Genomic DNA, 26,384 nt, shown 5'->3' with positions numbered 1-26,384 from the left:
CTGCATGAACATTGTCATCACAAAGCTCAATACACTTGACAACACCATGCTCCCTGACAATGTTCAGAAGTCTCCTTGAAATCTTTCATGAAATACCTCCATGCTTTTTCATCACAATGCTTCATGCCCTTTTCATCACAATGCTCGATGATCCTTGTCATCACAATGCTCCAAACCCTTGTCATCACGATGCTTCATTACCTCTATCATCACAATCCTCCATGACACATGGCCTCACAATGCTCCATGCCATTGTCATCACAATGGACTATGACATATTTCATAAAAAAGCTCCCTGACAACTGTTTTCACAAAATTCCATGACCTTGTCATCACCGTGCTCCATGCCCTTGTCATCACAATGTTCCATCTATTGTCATCAAATTACTCCACAAGCTTGTGATCAGAACGCACAATGACGATTGGCATCACAATGCTCCATGACCCCTGCCATAACAATGCTCCATGACACCTGTCCTCACAATGCTCAATGCCCCTGGTCATTACAGTGCTCCATGACGCTCCTCATCACAATGATCCATGGTCTTCTCATCACAATGCTCCACGGTCTTGCCATCACAATGCTCCATGCCCTGGTCATCACAATGTTCCATGTCCCCTGTCATCACAATTATCCACGTTCTTTTCATCACAATGCTCCATGACACTTCTCATCACAATGATAAAGGCTCTTGTCATCACAATATTCCATGCACTTGTCATCACAATGCTCCATGACCCCTGTCATAGCAAGCTCCATGCGCTTTGTCATACCAATGCTTCCCGAAGTTGTCATTAAAATTGTCAATGGCCCTTGTCATCACAATGCTCCATGCCCTTGTAATCAGAATGCTCCATTACCTTTGTCATCACAATCCTCCATGACACTTGGCATCACAATGCTCCTCGCCATTGTCATCACAATGGTCCATGATATATGTCATCACAATGCTCCCTGACACCTCTCTACACAATACTCCATGACCTTGTTATCACAGTGTTCCATGCCCTTGTCATCACAATGTGCCATGACCACTGTCATCACAATTATCCATGAAAATGGTCAGACCCATTGTCCATGCCCCTGTCACCACAATGCTCCATGCCCTTGTCATCACAATGCTCCATGACCGCTTTTATGAAAATTCTCCTTGACTCCAGTCATCACAATGCTTCATGACATTTGTCATCACAATTGTCCATGCCCTCGACATCACAAGGCTCTGTGACTTTTCTCACCACAATGCTCCATGAAGTTCTCATCACAATGCTCTCTGATCCTTGTCATCACAATGTTCCATACCTTTGTCAGCACAATGCTCCATGACCCTTGTCATCACAATGGTCTATGCACTTGTCAGCAGAATGCTCCATGACACATGTCATCAAAATGTGCCATGCGCTTGTCATCATAATGCTGCACAACCTTGTCATCACAATGCTCCATAAGCCTTGTCATCACAATGCTCCTTAAAACTTGTCATCATAATGCTCCATGCAATTCTCATCAAAATTCTCTCTCACCACTGATATCCGAGTGTTCCATCACTAGTCATCACAGTACACCCTCATCCCTGTTATCACAATGTTCCATATACCCTGTCATGGCAATGCTACATGACCTTAGCATCAAAATGCTACATGACCCTTGACATCACAATGTACCATAACCCAAGTCATCAAAATGCTCCATGACCCTTTTCATCTCAATCTTGCATGAACCTGTCATCACAATGCTCCCTGTTCTTCTTATCACAATGCACCACGCCCTTGTCATCAAAATGCTCCAATATTTGTCATCAAAAATCTCCATCATACTTGGCATCACAATGCTCCATGCCATTGTCATCGCAATGCTCCATGTAACCTCTCATCACATTGCTCCATGCCCTTGTCATCACAGGGCTCCGTGATGCTTGTCATCACAATGCTCGATGTCCTTCTCATCACAATGCTCCATGCCCATGTCATTAAAATCATCCATGACCCATGTACGACAGTGTTCCTTTCCTTTGTCATCACAATCCTGCAGGCCCACTCTCATCACAATAATCCATGAAAATTTTCAGAAAAACGCTCCATGCCCAGGACATCACAAAGCTCCATTAACTATGTCATAAAAATGTTACATGTCCCCTGCCATCACAATGTTCCAAGGCCTTGTCATCACAAGGCTCCATGACCCATGTCATCACAATGATCCAAGACCTCTGTAATAGCAATGATCCATGCGCTTGTCATCTCATAGCTCCATGACACATGTCATTAGAATGCTCCATATCATTCCCATCACAATGCTCCATGCCCTTGTCATCACAATGTTCCAAGACGTTGTCATCACAATGCTCCATTTTCTTGGTCATCACAATCCTCCATGACACTTGGCATAACAATGCTCCATGACACTGTCATCACAGCGGACCATGACATATCTCATCACAATGCTCCCTGACACCTGTCTTCACAATACTCCATGACCTTGTCATCACAATGCTCCAAACCCTTGTCATCACAAAGTTCCATAACACTTGTCATCACAACACCCCATGACGTTCATCATCATAATTATCCATGGTCTTCTCATCACAATGCTCCATGACTTTTTCATCACAATGCTCCATAGAGTTGTCATCACAATGCTCCTAGATACTTGCCGTCATTATGCTCTTGAATACTGTAAGCACAATGCTCCATGCCTTTGTCATAACAAAGTTCCATGACGCATGTCACCAAAATGATCCATGGCATTCTCAACACAATGGCCCATGTCCTTGTCATCACAATGCTCCAAGCCCTTGTCATCACAATACTCCATTACATTTATCAACACAATCCTCCATGACACTTGGCATCACAATGCTCCATGCCATTGTCATCACAATGAACCATGATATATGGCATCACAATGCTCCCTGACAACTCTCTACTCAATACTTCATGACCTTGTCATCACAGTGCTCCATGCCCTAGTCATCACAATGTGCCATGCACACTGTCATCACAATAATCCATGAAATTGTAAGGCCAATGCTCCATGCCCCTGTCACTACAATGCTCTATGCCCTTGACATCACAATGCTCCAAGCCCTTGTCAGCCCAATGTTTCATTACTATTGTCATCACAATCCTCCATGTCACTTAGCATCAAAATGCTCCATGCCATTGTCATCACAATGGACGATGATATATGTCATCACAATTCTCCCTGACACCTCTCTACACTATACTCCATGACCTTTTCATCACAGTGCTCCATGCCCTTGTCATCACAATGCGCCATGCCCACTGTCATCACAATAATCCATGAAAATTGTCAGACCAATGCTCCATGCCCCTGTCATCACAATACTCCATGCCCTTGTCATCACAATGCTCCATGACCTCTGTTATGAAAATTCTCCTTGACTCCAGTCATCACAATGCTTCTTGACATTTGCCATCGCAAATTTCCATGCCCTCGTCGTCACAAGGCTCTGTGACTTTTGTCACCACCATGCTCCATGTACTTCTCATCTCAATGCTCTCTGATCCTTGTCATAACAATGCTCCATGACTTTGTTATCTCAATAATCCATGACGCTTGTCATCACAATGGTCTATGCACTTGTCAGCACAATGCTCCATGACCCATGTCATCAAAATGTGTCATGCGTTTGTCATCATAATGCTGAACAACCTTGTCATCACAATGCTCCATAAACCTTGACATCACATTGCTCCCAGCCCTTCTCATCACAATGCACCTTGCCCTTGTCATCAAAATGCTCCAACATTTGCCATCACAAAGCTCCATGACACTTGGAATCACAATGCTCCATGCCATTGGCATTGCAATGCTTCATGACGCTAGTCATCACCATGCCCGATGCCCTTCTCATCACACTGATCCATGCCCTTGTCATTACAATCCTCCATGACCCATGTATCACAGTGTTCCTGGCCTTTGTCATCACAATACTCCAGGCCCACACTCTTCACAATAATTAATGAAAATTTTCAGACAAGTGCTGCATGCCCAGCTCTTCACAAGGTTCCATTACACCTTTCATAACAATGCTCCATTAACCCTGCCATCACAATGTTCCACAGCATTGTCATTACTAGGCTCGATGACCCATATCATCAAAATGCTCAAAGACCCCTGTAATCACAATGCTCCATGTGCTTGTCATCACAATACACCATGATGCATGTCATCAGAATGCTCCATGGAATTCTCAACACTAGGCTCAATGTCATTGTCATCAGGATGTTCCATTACCCTTGTCATCACAACGCACCATGTTGTCTGTCATCACAATATTCCATGCCCTTGTCATCACAATGCTCCATGACCTGTGTCATCACAATGCTCAATACACTTGTCATCAAAATGCCTCCTGACAACTGTCAGAAGTCTCCTTGAACTCTGTTAAGAAATAGCTCCATTCCTTTTTCATCACAATGCTCCATGCCCTTTTTTCACAGTGCTCCATGCCATTGTCATCACAATGCTTGATGACCCTTGTCATCAGAATGCTCCAGTCCCTTGTCATCACAATGCTCCATTACCTTGTCATCACAATCCTCCATGACACTTGACATCACAATGCTCCATGTCATTGTCATCACAATGAACCGGTCATATGTCATCACCATGATCTATGACGCGTATCATCAGAATGCTCCATGGCGTTCTCAACACAATGCTGCATGCCATTGTCATCACAATGCTCCATGACACGTCATCACAACGCTCCAGGATGCCTGTCATCACAATATCACAGGACCCTGTCATCGCAGTTCTGCATGAACATTGTCATCACAGGGATCAATACACTTGACATCACCATGCTCCCTGACAATGGTCAGAAGTCTCCTTGAAATCTGTCATGAAATAGCTCCATGCCTTTTTCATGACAATGCTTCATGCCCTTTTCATCACAATGCTCGATGACCCTTGTGATCGCAATGCTCCAAACCCTTGTCATCACGATGCTCCATTACCTATGTCATCACAATCCTCCATGACACTTGGCCTCACAATGCTCCATGCCATTGTCATCACAATGGACTATGACATATTTCATCAAAAAGCTCCCTGACAACTGTTTTCACAAAATTCCATGACCTTGTCATCACCGTGCTCCATGCCCTTGTCATCACAATGCTCCATCTATTGTCATCATATTACTCCACAAGCTTGTGATCAGAATGCTCGATGACACTTGTCATCACAATGCTCCATGAACCCTGCCATCACAATGCTCCATGACACCTGTCCTCACAATGCTCAATGCCCCTTGTCATTACAGTGCTCCATGAGGCTCCTCATCACAATGATCCATGGTCTTCTCATCACAATGCTCCACGGTCTTGACATCACAATGCTCCGTGCCCTGGTCAACACAATGTTCTATGTCCCCTGTCATCACAATTCTCCACGTTCTTTTCATCACAATGCTCCATGACACTTCTCATCACAATGATACAGGCTCTTGTCATCACAATATTCCATGCACTTGTCATCACAATGCTCCATGACCCCTGTCATAGCAAGCTCCATGCACTTTGTCATCCCAATGCTTCCCGAAGTTGTCATTAAAATTGTCAATGGCCCTTGTCATCACAATGCTCCATGCCCTTGTAATCAGAACGCTCCATTACTTTGTCATCACAATCCTCCATGACACTTGGCATCACAATGCTCCACGCCATTGTCATCACAATGGTCCATGATATATGTCATCACAATGCTCCCTGACCCCTCTCTACACAATACTCCATGACCTTGTTATCACAGTGCTCCATGCCCTTGTCATCACAATGTGCCATGACCACTGTCATCACAATTATCCATGAAAATGGTCAGACCCATTGTCCATGCCCCTGTCACCACAATGCTCCATGCCCTTGACATCACAATGCTCCATGACCTCTTTTATGATATTTCTCCTTGACTCCAGTCATCACAATGCTTCATGACATTTGTCATCACAATTGTCCATGCCCTCGACATCACAAGGCTCTGTGACATTTCTCACCACAATGCTCGAAGAAGTTTTCATCACAATGCTCTCTGATCCTTGTCATCACAATGTTCCATGCCTATGTCAGCACAATGCTCCATGACCCTTGTCATCACAATGGTCTATGCACTTGTCAGCAGAATGCTCCATGACACATGTCATCAAAATGTGCCATGCGCTTGTCATCATAATGCTGCACAACCTTGTCATCACAATGCTCCTTAAAACTTGTCATCATAATGCTCCATGCAATTCTCATCAAAATTCTCTCTCACAACTGATATCTGAGTGTTCCATCACTAGTGATCACAATACTCCGTCATCCATGTTATCACAGTGTTCCATGACCCCTGTCATCGCAATGCTACATGACCTTAGCATCAACATGCTCCATGACCCTTGACATCACAATGTTCCATAACCCAGGTCATCAAAATGCTCCATGACACTTTTCATCTCAATCTTGCATGACACTGTCATCACAATGCTCCCTGTTCTTCTTATCACAATGCACCACGCCCTTGTCATCAAAATGCTCCAATATTTGTCATCAAAAATCTCCATCATACTTGGCATCACAATGCTCCATGCCATTGTCATCGCAATGCTCCATGTAACCTCTCATCACATTTCTCCATGCCCTTGTCATCACAGGGCTCCGTGACGCTTGTCATCACAATGCTCGATGTCCTTCTCATCACAATGGTCCATGACCTTGTCATTAAAATCATCCATGACCCATGTACGACAGTGTTCCTTTCCTTTGTCATCACAATCCTGCAGGCCCACTCTCATCACAATAATCCATGAAAATATTCAGAAAAACGCTCCATGCCCAGGAAATCACAATGCTCCATTAACTATGTCAAACAAAGGTTCCATGTCCCCTGCCATCACAATGTTCCAAGGCCTTGTCATCACAAGGCTCCATGACCCATGTCATCACAATGTTCCAGGACCCCTGTAATAACAATGATCCATGCGCTTGTCATCTCATAGCTCCATGACACATGTCATTAGAATGCTCCATATCATTCTCATCACAATGCTCCATGCCCTTGTAATCACAATACTTCATTACCTTTATCAACACAATCCTCTATGACCCTTGGCATCACAATGCTCCATGCCATTGTCATCACAATGAACCATGATATATGTCATCACAATGCTCCCTGACAACTCTCTACTCAATACTTCATGACCTTGTCATCACAGTGCTCCATGCCCTAGTCATCACAATGTGCCATGCACACTGTCATCACATTAATCCATGAAATTTTCAGTCCAATGCTCCATGCCCCTGTCACCACAATGCTCTATGCCCTTGACATCACAATGCTCCAAGCCCTTGTCAGCCCAATGCTCCATTACCATTGTCATCACAATCCTCCATGTCACTTATCATCAAAATGCTCCATGCCATTTTCATCACAATGGCCATGATATATGTCATCACAATTCTCCCTGACAACACTCTACACTATACTCCATGACCTTTTCATCACAGTGCTCCATGCCCTTGTCATCAAAATGCGCCATGCCCACTGTCATCACAATAATCCATGAAAATTGTCAGACCAATGCTCCATGCCCCTGTCATCACAATACTCCATGCCCTTGTCATCACAATGCTCCATGACCTCTGTTATGAAAATTCTCCTTGACTCCAGTCATCACAATGCTTCTTGACATTTGCCATCGCAAATTTCCATGCCCTCGTCGTCACAAGGCTCTGTGACTTTTGTCACCACCATGCTCCATGTACTTCTCATCTCAATGCTCTCTGATCCTTGTCATAACAATGCTCCATGACTTTGTTATCTCAATAATCCATGACGCTTGTCATCACAATGGTCTATGCACTTGTCAGCACAATGCTCCATGACCCATGTCATCAAAATGTGCCATGCGTTTGTCATCATAATGCTGAACAACCTTGTCATCACAATGCTCCATAAACCTTGTCATCACATTGCTCCCTGCCCTTCTCATCACAATGCACCTTGCCCTTATCATCAAAATGCTCCAACATTTGCCATCACAAAGCTCCATGACACTTGGAATCACAATGCTCCATGCCATTGGCATTGCAATGCTCCATGACGCTAGTCATCACAATGCTCGATGCCCTTCTCATCACACTGATCCATGCCCTTGTCATTAAAATCCTCCATGACCAATGTATCACAGTGTTCCTGGCCTTTGTCATCACAATACTCCAGGCCCACTCTCTTCACAATAATTAATGAAAATTTTCAGAAAAGTGCTGCACGCCCAGCTCTTCACAAGGCTCCATTACCCCTTTCATAACAATGTTCCATTAACCCTGCCATCACAATGTTCCACTGCATTGCCATTACAAGGCTCGATGACCCATATCATCAAAATGCTCCAAGACCCCTCTAATCACAATGCTCCATGTGCTTGTCATCACAATGCACCATGATGCATGTCATCAGAATGCTCCATGTCTTTCTCATTAAAATGCTCCATGCTCTTGTCATCACAATGCTCCAAGACCTTGTCATCACAATGTTCCATTACCTTTGTCATCACAATCCTCCATGACACTTGGCATCACAATGCTCCATGCCACTGTCATCACAATTGTCCATGACATATGTCATCACAATGCTCCCTGACACCTGTCTTCACAATACTCCATGACCTTGTCATCACAATGCTCCAAACCCTTGTGATCACAATGTTCCATAACACTTGTCATCACAACGCCCCATGACGCTCATCATCACAATTATCCATGGACTTCTCATTACAATGCTCCATGACTTTTGTCATCACAATGCTCAATAGAGTAGTCATCACAATGCTCCCTGATACTTGTCATCATTAAGCTCCTTGAAACCAGTCATGACAAGGCTCCATGCCTTTTCCATCACAATGATCCATGCTCTTTTCATCACAATGCTCCAAGAACCCTGTAATCACAATGCTCCATGCCCTTGTCATCACAAATCTCCATGACGCATGCCATCAGAATGATCCATGGCATTCTCAACACAATGCTCCATGCCCTTGTCATCACAATTCTCCAACCCCTGTAATCACAATGCTCCATGCCCCTTTTCATGAAATTGCTCCATGAGACTTGTCATCACAAGGATCAATGGTCTTCTCATAACGATGCTCCAGGACATTTTCATCACAATGCTCCATTCCCTTGTCATCACAATGCTCCAGGCCAACTCTCATCACAATAATCCATGAAAATTTTCAGACTAATGATGCATGCCCAGGTCATCACAATGCTCCATTACCCCTGTCATAACAATGCTCCATGACCCCTGCAATCACAATGTTGCACTGCCTTGTCATCACAAGACACCATGACCTATGTCATCACAATGCTCCAAGACCCCTGTAATCACAATGCTCCATGCGCTTGTCATCACAAAGCTCCATGACGCTAGTCAGCAGAATGCTTCATGTACTTCTCATCAGAATGCACCATGTCATTGTCATAACAATGTTCCATGTCCTTGTCATCAAAATGCTCCAAGCCCTTGTCTTCACAATGCTCCATTACATTTGTCACCACAATCCTTCATGACACTGGGCATCATAATGCTCCCTGACACCTGTCTTCACAATACTCGATGACCTTGTCATCACAATACTCCAAAACCTTGTGATCACAATGTTCCATAACACTTGTCATCACAACGCCCCATGACGCTCATCATCACAATTTTCCATGGTCTTCTCATCTCAATGCTCCATGATTTTTGTCATCACAATGCTCAATAGATTTGTCATCACAATGCTCCCTGATACTTGTTGTCATTATGCTCCTTGAATCCTGTCATGACAAGGCTCCATGCCTTTTTCATCACAATGATCCATGCGCTTTTCATCACAACGTTCCCAGACCCCTGTAATTACAATGCTCCATGCACTTGTCATCACAAACCTCCTTGACGCATGTCATCAGAATGCTCCATGGCATTCTCAACACTATGCTCAATGTCATTGTCATTAGGATGCTCCATTACCCTTGTCATCACAATGCTCCATGAAGCCTGTCATCACAATATATCATGCCCTTTTCATCACAATGCTCCATGACCTGTGTCATCACAATGCTCAATACACTTGTCATCAAAATGCCTCCTGACAACTGTCAGAAGTCTCCTTGAACTCTGTTACGAAATAGCTCCATTCCTTTTTCATCACAATGCTCCATGCCCTTTTCATCACAGTGCTCCATGCCATTGTCATCACAATGCTTGATGACCCTTGTCATCAGAATGCTCCAGTCCCTTGTCATCACAATGCTCCATTACCTTGTCATCACAATCCTCCATGACACTTGGCATCACAATGCTCCATGCCATTGTCATCACAATGAACCGGACATATGTCATCACAATGATCTATGACGCATATCATCAGAATGCTCCATGGCGTTCTCAACACAATGCTGCATGCCATTGTCATCACAATGCTCCATGACACTTGTCATCACAACGCTCCAGGATGCCTGTCATCACAATATCACAGGACCCTGTCATCGCAGTGCTGCATGAACATTGTCATCACAATGCTCCTTAAAACTTGTCATCACAATGCTGCATGCACTTCTCATCAAAATTCTCTCTCACCAATGATATCAGAGTGTTCCATCACTAGTCATCACAATACTCCCTCATCCCTGTCATCACAATGTTACATGACCCCTGTCATCTCAATGCTACATCACCTTAGCATCAAAATACTCCATGACCCTTGACATCACAATGTTCCATAACCCAAGTCATCAAAATGATCCATGACACTTTTCATCTCAATCTTGCATGACCCTGTCATCACAATGCTCCCTGTTCTTCTCATCACAATGCACCACGCCCTTGTCATCAAAATGCTCCAATATTTGTCATCAAAAATCTCCATCACACTTGGCATCACAATGCTCCATGCCATTGTCATCACAATGCTCCATGTAACCTCTCATCACATTGCTCCATGCCCTTGTCATCACAGGGCTCCATGACGCTTGTCATCACAATGCTCGATGAGCTTCTCATCACAATGGTTCATGTCCTTGTCATTGAAATCATCCATGACCCATGTACGACAGTGTTCCTTTCCTTTGTCATCACAATCCTGCAGGCCCACTCTCATCACAATAATCCATGAAAATATTCAGAAAAACGCTCCATGCCCAGGACATCACAATGCTCCATTAACTATGTCATAAAAATGCACCATGTCCCCTGCCATCACAATGTTCCAAGGCCTTTTCATCACAAGTCTCCATGAGCCATGTCATCACAATGCTCCAATACCCCTGTAATAACAATGCTCCATGAGCTTGTCATCTCATAGCTCCATGACACATCTCATTAGAATGCTCCATATCATTCTCATCACAGTGCTCCATGCCCTTGTCATCACAATTCTCCATTACCTTTGCCATCACAATCCTCCATGACACTTGGCATCACAATGCTCCATGACACTGTCATCACAGTGGACCATGACATATATCATCACAATGCTCCCTGACACCTGTCTTCACAATACTCCATGACCTTGTCATCACAATGCTCCAAACCCTTGTCATCACAATGTTCCATAACACTTGTCATCACAATGCCCAATGACGTTCATCATCACAATTATCCATGGTCTTCTCATCACAATGCTCCATGACTTTTTCATCACAATGCTCAATAGAGTTGTCATCACAATACTCCGAGATACTTGTCGTCATTATGCTCTTGAATACTGTAATCAAAATGCTCCATGCCCTTGTCCTAACATAGCTCCATCACGCATGTCACCAAAATGATCCATGGCATTCTCAACACAATGGCCCATGTCCTTGTCATCACAATGTTCCATTTCCTTTATCAACACAATCCTCCATGACCCTTGGCATCACAATGCTCCAGGCCATTTTCATCACAATGAACCACGATATATGTCATAACAATGCTCCCTGACAACTCTCTACACAATACTTCATGACCTTGTCATCACAGTGCTCCATGCCCTAGTCATCACAATGCGCCATGCACACTGTCATCACAATAATCCATGAAACTTGTCAGGCCAATGCTCCATGCCCCTGTCACCACAATGCTCTATGCCCTTGACATCACAATGCTCCAAGCCCTTGTCAGCCCAATGCTCCATTATCATTGTCATCACAATCCTCCATGTCACTTGGCATCAAAATGCTCCATGACATTGTCATCACAATGGACCATGATATATGTCACCACAATTCTCCCTGACACCTCTCTACCCTATACTCTATGACCTTGTTATCACAGTGCCCCATGCACTTGTCATCACAGTGTGCCATGACCACTGTCATCACAATTATCCATGAAAATGGTCAGACCCATTGTCCATGCCCCTGTCACCACAATGCTCCATGCCCTTGTCATCACAATGCTCCATGACCTCTTTTATGAAAATTCTCCTTGACTCTAGTCATCACAATGCTTCATGACATTTGTCATCACAATTGTCCATGCTCTCGACAACACAAGGCTCTGTGACTTTTCTCACCACAATGCTCCATGAAGTTCTCATCACAATGCTCTCTGATCCTTGTCATCAAAATGTTCCATGCCTTTGTCAGCACAATGCTCCATGACCCTTATCATCACAATGGTCTATGCACTTGTCAGCACAATGCTCCATGACACATGTCATCAAAATGTGCCATGCGCTTGTCATCATAATGCTGCACAACCTTGTCATCACAATGCTCCATAAGCCTTGTCATCACAATGCTCCTTAAAACTTGTCATCACAATGCTCCATGCGCTTCTCATCAAAATTCTCTATCACCACTGATATCAGAGTGTTCCATCACTAGTCATCACAATACTCCCTCATCCCTGTTATCACAATGTTCCATGAACCCTGTCATCGCAATGCTACATGACCTTAGCATCAAAATGCTCCATGACCCTTGACATCACAATGTTCCATAACCAAAGTCATCAAAATGATCCATGACCCTTTTCATCTCAATCTTGCATGACCCTGTCATCACAATGCTCCCTGTTCTTCTCATCACAATGCAACACGCCCTTGTCATCAAAATGCTCCAATATTTGTCATCAAAAATCTCCATCACACTTGGCATCACAATGCTCCATGCCATTGTCATCGCAATGCTCCATGTAACCTCTCATCACATTGCTCCATGCCCTTGTCATCACAGGGCTCCGTGACGCTTGTCATCAAAATGCTCGATGACCTTATCATCACAATGGTCCATGCCCTTGTCATTAAAATCATCCATGACCCATGTACGACAGTGTTCCTTTCCTTTGTCATCACCATCCTGCAGGCCCACTCTCATCACAATAATCCATGAAAATTTTCAGAAAAACGCTCCATGCCCAGGACATCACAAAGCTCCATTAACTATGTCATAAAAATGTTCCATGTCCCCTGCCATCACAATGTTCCAAGGCCTTGTCATCACAAGACTCCATGTCCCATGTCATCACAATGCTCCAAGACCCCTGTAATAACAATACTCCATGCGCTTGTCATCTCATAGCTCCATGACACATGTCATTAGAATGCTCCATATCATTCTCATCACAATGCTCCATGCCCTTGTCATCACAATGTTCCAAGACCTTGTCATCACAATGCTCCATTATCTTTGTCATCACAATCCTCCATGACACTTGGCATCACAATGCTCCATGACACTGTCATCACAGTGGACCATGACATATGTCATCACAATGCTCCCTGACACCTGTCTTCACAATACTCCATGACTTGTCATCACAATGCTCCAAACCCTTGTCATCACAATGTTCCATAACACTTGTCATCGCAACGCCCCATGACGTTCATCATCACAATTATCCATGGTCTTCTCATCACAATGCTCCATGACTTTTTCATCACAATGCTCCATAGAGTTGTCATCACAATGCTCCCAGATATTGCCGTCATTATGCTCTTGAATACTGTAAGCACAATGCTCCATGCCCTTGTCATAACAAAGCTCCATCACGCATGTCACAACAATCATCCATGGCATTCTCAACACAATGGCCCATGTCCTTGTCATCACAATGCTCCAAGCCCTTGTCATCGCAATGCTCCATTACCTTTATCAACACAATCCTCCATGACCCTTGGCATCAAAATGCTCCATGTCATTGTCATCACAATGAACCATGATATATGTCATCACAATGCTCCCTGACAACTCTGTACTGAATACATCATGACCTTGTCATCACAGTGCTCCATGCCCTAGTCCTCACAATGAGCCATGTGCACTGTCATCACAATAATCCATGAAACTTTCAGGCCAATGCTCCATGCACCTGTCACCACAATGCTCTATGCCCTTGACATCACAATGCTCCAAGCCCTTGTCAGCCCAATGCTCCATTACCATTGTCATCACAATCCTCCATGTCGCGGGCCTCTCCCTGCTGTGGCCTCTCCCGTTGCGGAGCACAGGCTTCGGACACGCAGGCTCAGCGTCCATGGTTCACGGGCCCAGCCGCTCCACGACATGCTGGATCCTCCCGGACCGGGGCATGAACCCGTGTCCCCTGCACCGGCAGGTGGACTCTCAACCAGTGCGCCACCAGGGAAACTCACTTGGCATCAAAATGCTCCATGCCATTGTCATCACAATGGACCATGATATATGTCATCACAATTCTCCCTGACACCTCTCTACACTATATTCCATGATCTTTTCATCACAGTGCTCCATGCCCTTGTCATCACAATGTGCCATGCCCACTCTCATCACAATAATCCATGAAAATTGTGAGACCAATGCTCCATGCCCCTGTCATCACAATACTCCATGCCCTTGTCATCACAATGCTCCATGACCTCTGTTATGAAAATTCTCCTTGACTCCAGTCATCACAATGCTTCATGACAATTGCCATCGTAATTTTCCATGCCCTCGTCATCACAAGGCTCTGTGACTTTTGTCACCACAATGCTCCATGTACTTCTCATCTCAAAGCTCTCTGATCCCTGTCATAACAATGCTCCATGACATTGTCATCTCAATAATCCATGACGCTTGTCATCACAATTGTCTATGCACTTGTTAGCACAATGCTCAATGACCCATGTCATCAAAATATGCCATATGTTTGTCATCATAATGCTGAAGAACCTTGTCATCACAATGCTCCATAAACCTTGTCATCACATTGCTCCCTGCCCTTCTCATCACAATGCACCTTGCCCTTTTCATCAAAATGCTCCAACATTTGCCATCACAAAGCTCCGTGACACTTGGCATCACAATGCTCCATGCCATTGGCATTGCAATGCTCCATGACGCTAGTCATCACAATGTTTGATGCCCTTCTCATCACACTGATCCATGCCCTTGTCATTACAATCCTCCATGACCCATGTATCACAGTGTTCCTGGCCTTTGTCATCACAATACTCCAGGCCCACTCTCTTCACAATAATTCATGAAAATTTTCAGAGTAGTGCTGCATGCCCAGCTCATCACAAGGCTCCATTACCCCTGTCATAACAATGCTCAATGAACCCTGCCATCACAATGTTCCATGGCATTGTCATTACAAGGCTCGATGACCCATATCATCAAAATGCTCCAAGACCCCTGTAATCACAATGCTCCATGTGCTTGTCATCACAATGCACCATGATGCATGTCATCAGAATGCTCCATGTCTTTCTCATCAAAATGCTCCATGCTCTTGTCATCACAAAGCTCCAAGACCTTGTGAGCACAATGCTCCATTACCTTTGTCATCACAATCCTCCATGACACTTGGCATCACAATGCTCCATGCCACTGTCATCACAATTGTCCATGACATATGTCATCACAATGCTCCCTGACACCTGTCTTCACAATACTCCATGACTTTGTCATCACAATGCTCCAAACACTTGTGATCACAATGTTCCATAACACTTGTCATCACAACGCCCCATGTCGCTAATCATCACAATTATCCATGGTCTTCTCATCTCAATGCTCCATGATCTTTGTCATCACAATGCTCAATAGAGTTGTCATCACAATGCTCCCTGATACTTGTTGTCATTATGCTCCTGAATCCTGTCATGAAATAGCTCCATTCCTTTTTCATCACAATGCTCCATGCCCTTTTCATCACAGTGCTCCATGCCATTGTCATCACAGTGCTTGATGACCCTTCTCATCAGAATGCTCCAGTCCCTTTTCATCACAATGCTCCATTACCTTTGTCATCACAATCCTCCATGACACTTGGCATCACAATCCTCCATGCCATTGTCATCACAATGAACCGGACATATGTCATCACAATGATCTATGACACATATCATCAGAATGCTCCATGGCGTTCTCAACACAATGCTGCATGCCATTGTCATCACGATGCTCAATGACACTTGTCATCACAACGCTCCAGGATGCCTGTCATCACAATATCACAGGTCCCTGTCATCGCAGTGCTGCATGAACATTGTCATCGCGATGCTCCATACACTTGACATCACCATGCTCCCTGACAATTGTCAGAAGTCTCCTTGAAATCTGTCATGAAATAGCTCCATGTCATTTTCATCAAAATGCTTCATGCCCTTTTCATCACAATGCTCGATGATCCTTCCCATCAAAATGCTCCAAACCCTTGTCATCACAATGCTCCATTACCTCTGTCATCAAAATCCTCCATGACACTTGGCCTCACAATGCTCCATGCCATTGTCATCACAATGGGCCATGATATATTTCATCAAAATGCTCCCTGACATCTGTTTTCACAAAATTCCATGACCTTGTCATCACCGTGCTCCATGCCCTTGTCATCACATTGCTCCATCTATTGTCGTCATATTACTGCACAAGCTTGTGATCAGAATGCTCGATGAAGCTTGGCATCACAATGCTCTATGACCACTGACATCACAATGCTCCATGGCACCTGTCCTCACAATGCTCAAGGTCCATTGTCATTACAGTGCTCCATGATGCTCCTCATCACTATTTTCCATGGTCTTCTCATCACAGTGCTCCACGGGCTTACCATCACAATGCTCCTTGCCCTGGTCATCACAATGTTCCATGACACCTGTCATCACATTTCTCCACGTTCTTTTCATCAAAATGCTCCATGACACTTCTCATCACAATGATACAGGCTCTTGTCATCAAAATTTTCCATGCACTTGTCATCACAATGCTCCATGACCCCTGTCATAGCAAGCTCCATGTGCTTTGTCATCCCAATGTTTCCCGAAGTTGTCATTAAAATTTTCAATGGCCCTTGTCATCACAATGCTCCATACCCTTGTAATCAGAATGCTCCATTACCTTTGTCATCACAATCCTCCATGACACAATGCTCCACGCCATTGTCATCACAATGGTACATGATATATGTCATCACAATGCTCCCTGACACCTCTCTAGACAATACTCCATGACCTTGTTATCACAGTGCTCCATGCACTTGTCATCACAAAGTGCCATGACCACTGTCATCACAATAATCCATGAAAATGGTCAGACCCATTGTCCATGCCCTGTCACCACAATGCTCCATGCCCTTGTCATCACAATGCTCCATGACCTCTTTTATGAAAATTCTCCTTGACTCCAGTCATCACAATGCTTCATGACATTTGTCATCACAATTGTCCATGCCCTCGACATCACAAGGCTCTGTGACTTTTCTCACCACAATGCTCCATGAAGTTCTCATCACAATGCTCTCTGATCCTTGTCATCACAATGTTCCATGCCTTTGTCAGCACAGTGCTCCATGACTCTTGTCATCACAATGGTCTATGCACTTGTCAGCACAATGCTCCATGACACATATCATCAAAATGTGCCATGCGTTTGTCATCATAATGCTGCTCAGCCTTGTCATCACAATGCTCCATAAGCCTTGTCATCACAATGCTCCTTAAAACTTGTCATCACAATGCTCCATGCACTTCTCATCAAAATTCTCTCTCACCACTGATTTCCGAGTGTTCCATCACTAGTCATCACAGTACACCCTCATCCCTGTTATCACAATGTTCCATGAACCCTGTCATGGCAATGCTACCTGACCTTAGCATCAAAATGCTCCATGACACTTGACAATACAATGTTCCATAACCCAAGTCATCAAAATGATCCATGACACTTTTCATCTCAATCTTACATGACCCTGTCATCACAATGCTCCCTGTTCTTCTCATCACAATGCACCACGCCCTTGTCATCAAAATGCTCCAATATTTGTCATCAAATATCTCCATCACACTTGGCATCACAATGCTCCCTGACACCTGTCTTCACAATACTCGATGACCTTGTCATCACAATACTCCAAACCTTGTGATCACAATGTTCCATAACACTTGTCATTACAACGCTCCAGGATGCCTGTCATCACAATATCACAGGTCCCTGTCATCGCAGTGCTGCATGAACATTGTCATCGCGATGCTCCTTACACTTGACATCACCATGCTCCCTGCCATTGTCTTCGCAATGCTCCATGTAACCTCTCATCACATTGCTCCATGCCCTTGTCATCACAGGGCCCCGTGACGCTTGTCATCACAATGCTCGATGACCTTCTCATCGCAATGGTCCATGCCCTTGTCATTAAAATCATCCATGACCCATGTACGACAGTGTTCATTTCCTTTGTCATCACCATCCTGCAGGCCCACTCTCATCACAATAATCCATGAAAATTTTCAGAAAAACGCTCCATGCCCAGGACATCACAATGCTCCATTAACTATGTCATAAAAATGTTCCATGTCCCCTGCCATCACAATGTTCCAAGGCCTTGTCATCACAAGGCTCAATGGTCTTCTCATCACGATGCTCCAGGACATTGTCATCACAATGCTCCATTCCCTTGTCATCACAATGCTCCAGGCCAACTCTCATCACAATAATCCATGAAAATTTTCAAACTAATGATGCATGCCTAGGTCATCACAATGCTCCATTACCCCTGTCATAACAATGCTCCAAGACCCCTGTAATCACAATGCTCCATGCGCTTGTCATCACAAAGCTCCATGACGCATGTCAGCAGAATGCTTCCTGTCCTTCTCATCACAATGCTCCATGTCATTGTCATCACAATGTTCCATGTCCTTGTCATCAAAATGCTCCAAGCCCTTGTCATCACAATGTTCCATTACCTTTGTCATCACAATCCTCCATGACACTTGGCATCACAATGCTCCCTGACACCTGTCTTCACAATACTCGATGACCTTGTCATCACAATACTCCAAACCTTGTGATCACAATGTTCCATAACACTTGTCATTACAACGCCCCATGTCGCTCATCATCACAATTATCCATGGTCCTCTCATCTCAATGCTCAATGATCTTTGTCATCACAATGCTCAAGAAAGTTGTCATCACAATGCTCCCTGATACTTGTTGTCATTATGCTCCTTGAATCCCGTCATGACAAGGCTCCATGCCTTTTACATCACAATGATCCATGCCCTTTTCAACACAAGGTTACCAGACCCCTGTAATTACAATGATCCTTGTCCTTGTCATCACAAATCTCCTTGATGCATGTCATCTGAATGCTCCATGGCATTCTCAACATGATGCTCAATGTCATTGTCATCAGGATGCTACATTACCCTTGTCATCACAACGCTCCATGATGCCTGTCATCACAATATTCCATGCCCTTGTCATCCCAATGCTCCATGACATGTGTCATCACAATGCTCAATACACTTGTCATCAAAATGCATCCTGACAACTGTCAGAAGTCTCCTTGAACTCTGTCATGAAATAGCTCCATTCTTTTTTCATCACAATGCTCCATGCCCTTTTCATCACAGTGCTCCATGCCATTGTCATCACAATGCTTGGTGACCCTTGTCATCAGTATATTCCAGTCCATTGTCATCACAATGCTCCATTACCTTTGTCATCACAATCCTCCATGGCACTTGGCATCACAATGCTCCATGCCATTGTCATCACAATGAACCGGACATATGTCATCACAATGAACTCTGACGAATATCAATAGAATGATCCACGGCGTGCTCAACACAATGCTGCATGCCATTGTCATCACAATGCTCCATGACACTTGTCATCACAACGCTCCAGGTTGCATGCCATCACAATATCACAGGCCCCTGTCATCGCAATTCTGCACGAACATTGTCATCGCAATGCTCAATACACTTGACATCACAATGCTCCCTGATAATTGTCAGAAGTCTCCTTGAAATCTGTCATGAAATAGCTCCATGCCTTTTTCATCACAATGCTGCATGCCCTTTTCATCACAATGATCGATGACCCTTGTCATCACATTGCTCCAAACCCTTGTCATCACAATGCTCCATTACTTCTGTCATCACAATCCTCCATGACAATTGGCCTCACGATGCTCCATGCCATTGTCATCACAATGGGCCATGACATATTTCATCAAAATGCTCCCTGACAACAGTTTTCACAAAATTCCATGACCTTGTCATCACCGTGCTCCATGCCCTTGTCATCACAATCCTCCATCTATTGTCATCATATCACTCCACAAGCTTGTGATCAGAATGCTCGATGACGCTTGGCATCAAAATGCTCCATGACCCCTGCCATCACAATGCTCCATGACACCTGTCCTCACAATGCTCAATGCCCCTTGTCATTACAGTGCTCCATGACGATCCTCATCACAATGATCCATGGTCTTCTCATCACAATGCTCCACGGTCTTGCCATTAAAATGCTTCATGCCCTGGTCATCACAATGTTCAATGTCCCATGTCATCACAATTCTAGACGTTCTTTTCATCACAGTGCTAAATGACACTTCTCATCACAATGCTCCATGCCCTTGTCATCACAATGCTCCATGACCTCTTTTATGAAAATTCTCCTTGACTCCAGTCATCACAATGCTTCATGACATTTGTCATCACAATTGTCCATGCCCTCGACATCACAAGGCTCTGTGACTTTTCTCACCACAATGCTCCATGAAGTTCTCATCACAATGCTCTCTGATCCTTGTCATCACAATGTCACATGCCTTTGTCAGCACAATGCTCCATGACCCTTATCATCACAATGGTCTATGCACTTGTCAGCACAATGCTCCATGACACATGTCATCAAAATGTGCCATGCGCTTGTCATCATAATGCTGCACAACCTTGTCATCACAATGCTCCATAAGCCTTGTCATCACAATGCTCCTTAAAATTTGTCATCACAATGCTCCATGCACTTCTCATCAAAATTCTCTCTCACCACTGATATCAGAGTGTTCCATCACTAGTCATCACAATACTCCTCCATCCCTGTCATCAAAAGGTTCCATGACCCCTGTCATCGCAATACTACATGACCCTAGCATCAAAATGCTCCATGACCCTTGACATCACAATGTTCCATAACCCAAGTTATCAAAATGCTCCATGACCCTTTTCATCTCAATCTTGCATGACCCTGTCATCACAATGCTCCCTGTTCTTCTCATCACAATGCACCACGCCCTTGTCATCAAAATGCTCCAATATTTGTCATCAAAATTCTCCATCATACTTCGCATCACAATGCTCCATGCCATTGTCATCGCAATGCTCCATGTAACCTCTCATCACATTGCTCCATGCCCTTGTCATCACAGGGTTCCGTGAGGCTTGTGATCACAATGCTCGATGACCTTCTCCTCATAATGGTCCATGCCCTTGTCATTAAAATCATCCATGACCCATGTACGACAGTGTTCCTTTCCTTTGTCATCACAATCCTGCAGGCCCACTCTCATCACAATAATCCATGAAAATTTTCAGAAAAACGCTCCATGCCCAGGACATCACAATGCTCCATTAACTATGTCATAAATATGTTCCATGTCCCCTGCCATCACAATGTTCCAAGGCCTTGTCATCACAAGGCTCCAAGACCCATGTCATCACAATGCTCCAAGACCCCTGTAATAACAATGCTCCATGCCCTTGTCATCTCATAGCTCCATGACACATGTCACTAGAATGCTCCATATCATTCTCATCACAATGCTCCATGCCCTTGACATCACAATGTTCCAAGACTTTGTCATCACAATGCTCCATTATCTTTGTCATCAAAATCCTCCATGACCCTTGGCATCACAATGCTCCATGACACTGTCATCACAGTGGACCATGACATATGTCATCACAATGCTCCCTGACACCTGTCTTTACAATACTCCATGACCTTGTCATCCCAATGCTCCAAAACCTTGTCATCACAATGTTCCATAACACTTGTCATCACAACGCCCCATGACGTTCATCATCACAATTATCCATGGTCTTCTCATCACAATGCTCCATGACTTTTTCATCACAATGCTGAATAGAGTTGTCATCACAATGCTCCCAGATACTTGCCGTCATTATGCTCTTGAATACTGTAAGCACAATGCTCCATGCCTTTGTCATAACAGAGCTCCATCACGCATGTCACCACAATGATCCATGGCATTCTCAACACAATGGCCCATGTCCTTGTCATCACAATGCTCCAAGCCCTTGTCATCACAATGCTCCATTACTTTTATCAACACAATCCTCCATGAACATTGGCATCACAATGCTCCATGTCATTGTCATCACAATGAACCATGATATATGTCATCACAATGCTCCCTGACAACTCTCTACTCAATACTTCATGACCTTTTCATCACAGTGCTCCATGCCCTAGTCATCACAATGCGCCATGTGCACTGTCATCACAATAATCCATGAAACTTTCAGGCCAATGCTCCATGCCCCTGTCACCACAATGCTCTATGCCCTTGACATCACAATGCTCCAAGCCCTTGTCAGCCCAATGCTCCATTACCATTGTCATCACAATCCTCCATGTCACTTGGCATCAAAAGGCTCCATGCCATTGTCCTCACAATGGACCATGATATATGTCATCACAATTCTCCCTGACACCTCTCTACACTATACTCCATGACCTTTTCATCACAGTGCTCCATGACCTTGACATCACAATGCACCATGCCCACTGTCATCACAATAATCCATGAAAATTGTCAGACCAATGCTCCATGCCCCTGTCATCACAATACTCCATGCCCTTGTCATCACAATGCTCCATGACCTCTGTTATGAAAATTCTCCTTGACTCGAGTCATCACAATGCTTCATGACATTTGCCATCGCAATTTTCCATGCCCTCGTCATCACAAGGCTCTGTGACTTTTGTCACCACAATGCTCCATGTACTTCTCATCTCAAAGCTCTCTGATCCTTGTCATAACAATGCTCCATGACTTTGTCATCTCAATAATCCATGACGCTTGTCATCACAATTGTCCATGCACTTGTCAGCACAATGCTCCATGACCCATGTCATCAAAATGTTCATTGCGTTTGTCATCATAATGCTGAACAGCCTTGTCATCACAATGCTCCATACACCTTGTCATCACATTGCTCAATGCCCTTCTCATCACAATGCACCTTGCCCTTGTCATCAAAATGCTCCAACATTTGCCATAACAAAGCTCCATGACACTTGGCATCACAATGCTCCATGCCATTGGCATTGCAATGCTCCATGACGCTAGTCATCACAATGCTCGATGCCCTTCTCATCACACTGATCCATGCCCTTGTCATTACAATCCTCCATGACCCATGTATCACAGTGTTCCTGGCCTTTGTCATCACAATACTCCAGGCCCACTCTCTTCACAATAATTCATGAAAATTTTCAGAGCAGTGCTGCATGCCCAGCTCATCACAAGGCTCCATTACCCCTGTCATAACAATGCTCCATGAACCCTGCCATCACAATGTTCCATGGCATTGTCATTACAAGGCTCGATGACCCATATCATCAAAGTGCTCCAAGACCCCTGTAATCACAATGCTCCATGTGCTTGTCATCACAATGCACCATGATGCATGTCATCAGAATGCTCCATGTCTTTCTCATCAAAATGCTCCATGCTCTTGTCATCACAATGCTCCAAGACCTTGTCATAACAATGCTCCATTACCTTTGTCATCACAATCCTCCATGACACTTGGCATCACAATGCTCCTTGCCACTGTCATCACAATTGTCCATGACATATGTCATCACAATGCTCCCTGACACGTGTCTTCACAATACTCCATGACCTTGTCATCACAATGCTCCAAACCCTTGTGATCACAATGTTCCATAACACTTGTCATCACAACGCCCCATGACGCTCATCATCACAATTATCCATGGTCTTCTCATCACAATGCTCCATGACTTTTGTCATCACAGTGCTCTATAGAGTTGTCATCACAATGCTCCCTGATACTTGTCGTCATTAAGCTCCTTGAAACCAGTCATGACAAGGCTCCATGCCTTTTTCATCACAATGATCCATGCCCTTTACATCACAATGCTCCAAGAACCCTGTAATCACAATGCTCCATGCCCTTGTCATCACAAATCTCCATGACACATGCCATCAGAATGATCCTTTGCATTCTCAACACAATGCTCCATGCCCTTGTCATCACAATGCTCCAACCCCTGTAATCACAATGCTCCATGCCCCTTTTCATGAAAGAGCTCCATGAGACTTGTCATCACAAGGCTCAATGGTCTTCTCATCACAATGCTCCATTCCCTTGTCATCACAATGCTCCAGGCCAACTCTCATCACAATAATCCATGAAAATTTTCAGACTAATGATACATGCCCAGGTCATCACAATGCTCCATTACCCCTGTCATAACAATGCTCCATGACCCCTGCAATCACAATGTTCCACTTCTTGTCATCACAAGACTCCATGACCTATGTCATCACAATGCTCCAAGACCCCTGTAATCACAATGCTCCATGCACTTGTCATCACAAAGTTCCATGACGCATGTCAGCAGAATGCTTCATGTCCTTCTCATCACAAAGCTCCATGTCATTGTCATCACAATGTTCCATGTCCTTGTCATCAAAATGCTCCAAGCCCTTGTCATCACAATGCTCCATTACCTTTGTCATCACAATCCTCCATGACACTTGGCGTCACAATGCTCCCTGACACCTGTCTTCACAATACTCGATGACCTTGTCATCTCAATACTCCAAAACCTTGTGATCACAATGTTCCATAATACTTGTCATCATAACGCCCCATGATGCTCATCATCACAATTATCCATGGACTTCTCATCTCAATGCTCCATGATCTTTGTCATCACAATGCTCAATAGTGTTGTCATCACAATGCTCCCTGATACTTGTTGTCATTATGCTCCTTGAATCCTGGCATGACAAGGCTCCATGCCTTTTTCATCACAATGATCCATGCCCTTTTCATCACAAGGTTCCCAGACCCCTGTAATTACAATGCTCCATGAACTTGTCATCACAAATCTCCTTGACGCATGTCATCAGAATGCTCCATGGCATTCTCAACACTATGCTCAATGTCATTGTCATCAGGATGTTCCATTACCCTTGTCATCACAACGCACCATGTTGTCTGTCATCACAATATTCCATGCCCTTGTCATCACAATGCTCCATGACCTGTGTCATCACAATGCTCAATACACTTGTCATCAAAATGCCTGCTGACAACTGTCAGAAGTCTCCTTGAACTCTATTATAAAATAGCTCCATTCCTTTTTCATCACAGTGCTCCATGCCCTTTTCATCACAGTGCTCCATGCCATTGTCATCACAATGCTTGATGACCCTTCTCATCAGAATGCTCCAGTCACTTGTCATCACAATGCTCCATTACCTTTGTCATCACAATCCTCCATGACACTTAGCATCACAATGCTCCATGCCATTGTCATCACAATGAACCGGACATATGTCATCACAGTGATCTATGACGCATATCATCAGAATGCTCCATGGCGTTCTCAACACAATGCTGCATGCCATTGTCATCACAATGCTCCATGACACTTGTCATCACAACGCTCCAGGATGCCTGTCATCACAATATCACAGGCCCCTGTCATTGCAGTGCTGCATGAACATTGTCATCACAATGCTCAATACACTTGACATTACCATGCTCCCTGACAATGGTCAGAAGTCTCCTTGAAATCTGTCATGAAATAGCTCCATGCCTTTTTCATGACAATGCTTCATGCCCTTTTCATCACAATGCTCGATGACCCTTGTGATCGCAATGCTCCAAACCCTTGTCATCACGATGCTCCATTACCTCTGTCATCACAATCCTCCATGACACTTGGCCTCACAATGCTCCATGCCATTGTCATCACAATGGGCCATGACATATTTCATCAAAATGCTCCCTGACAACTGTTTTCACAAAATTCCATGACCTTGACATCACCGTGCTCCATGCCCTTGTCATCAC

The sequence above is a fragment of the Mesoplodon bidens genome (genome assembly GCF_964165515.1).
Source record: "Mesoplodon bidens genome assembly, contig: HAP1_SCAFFOLD_164, whole genome shotgun sequence".
NCBI classification, from domain to species: Eukaryota; Metazoa; Chordata; class Mammalia; order Artiodactyla; family Ziphiidae; genus Mesoplodon; species Mesoplodon bidens.
The sequence above is the reverse complement of the archived record's forward strand: the minus strand, read 5'-3'. Positions refer to the sequence as shown.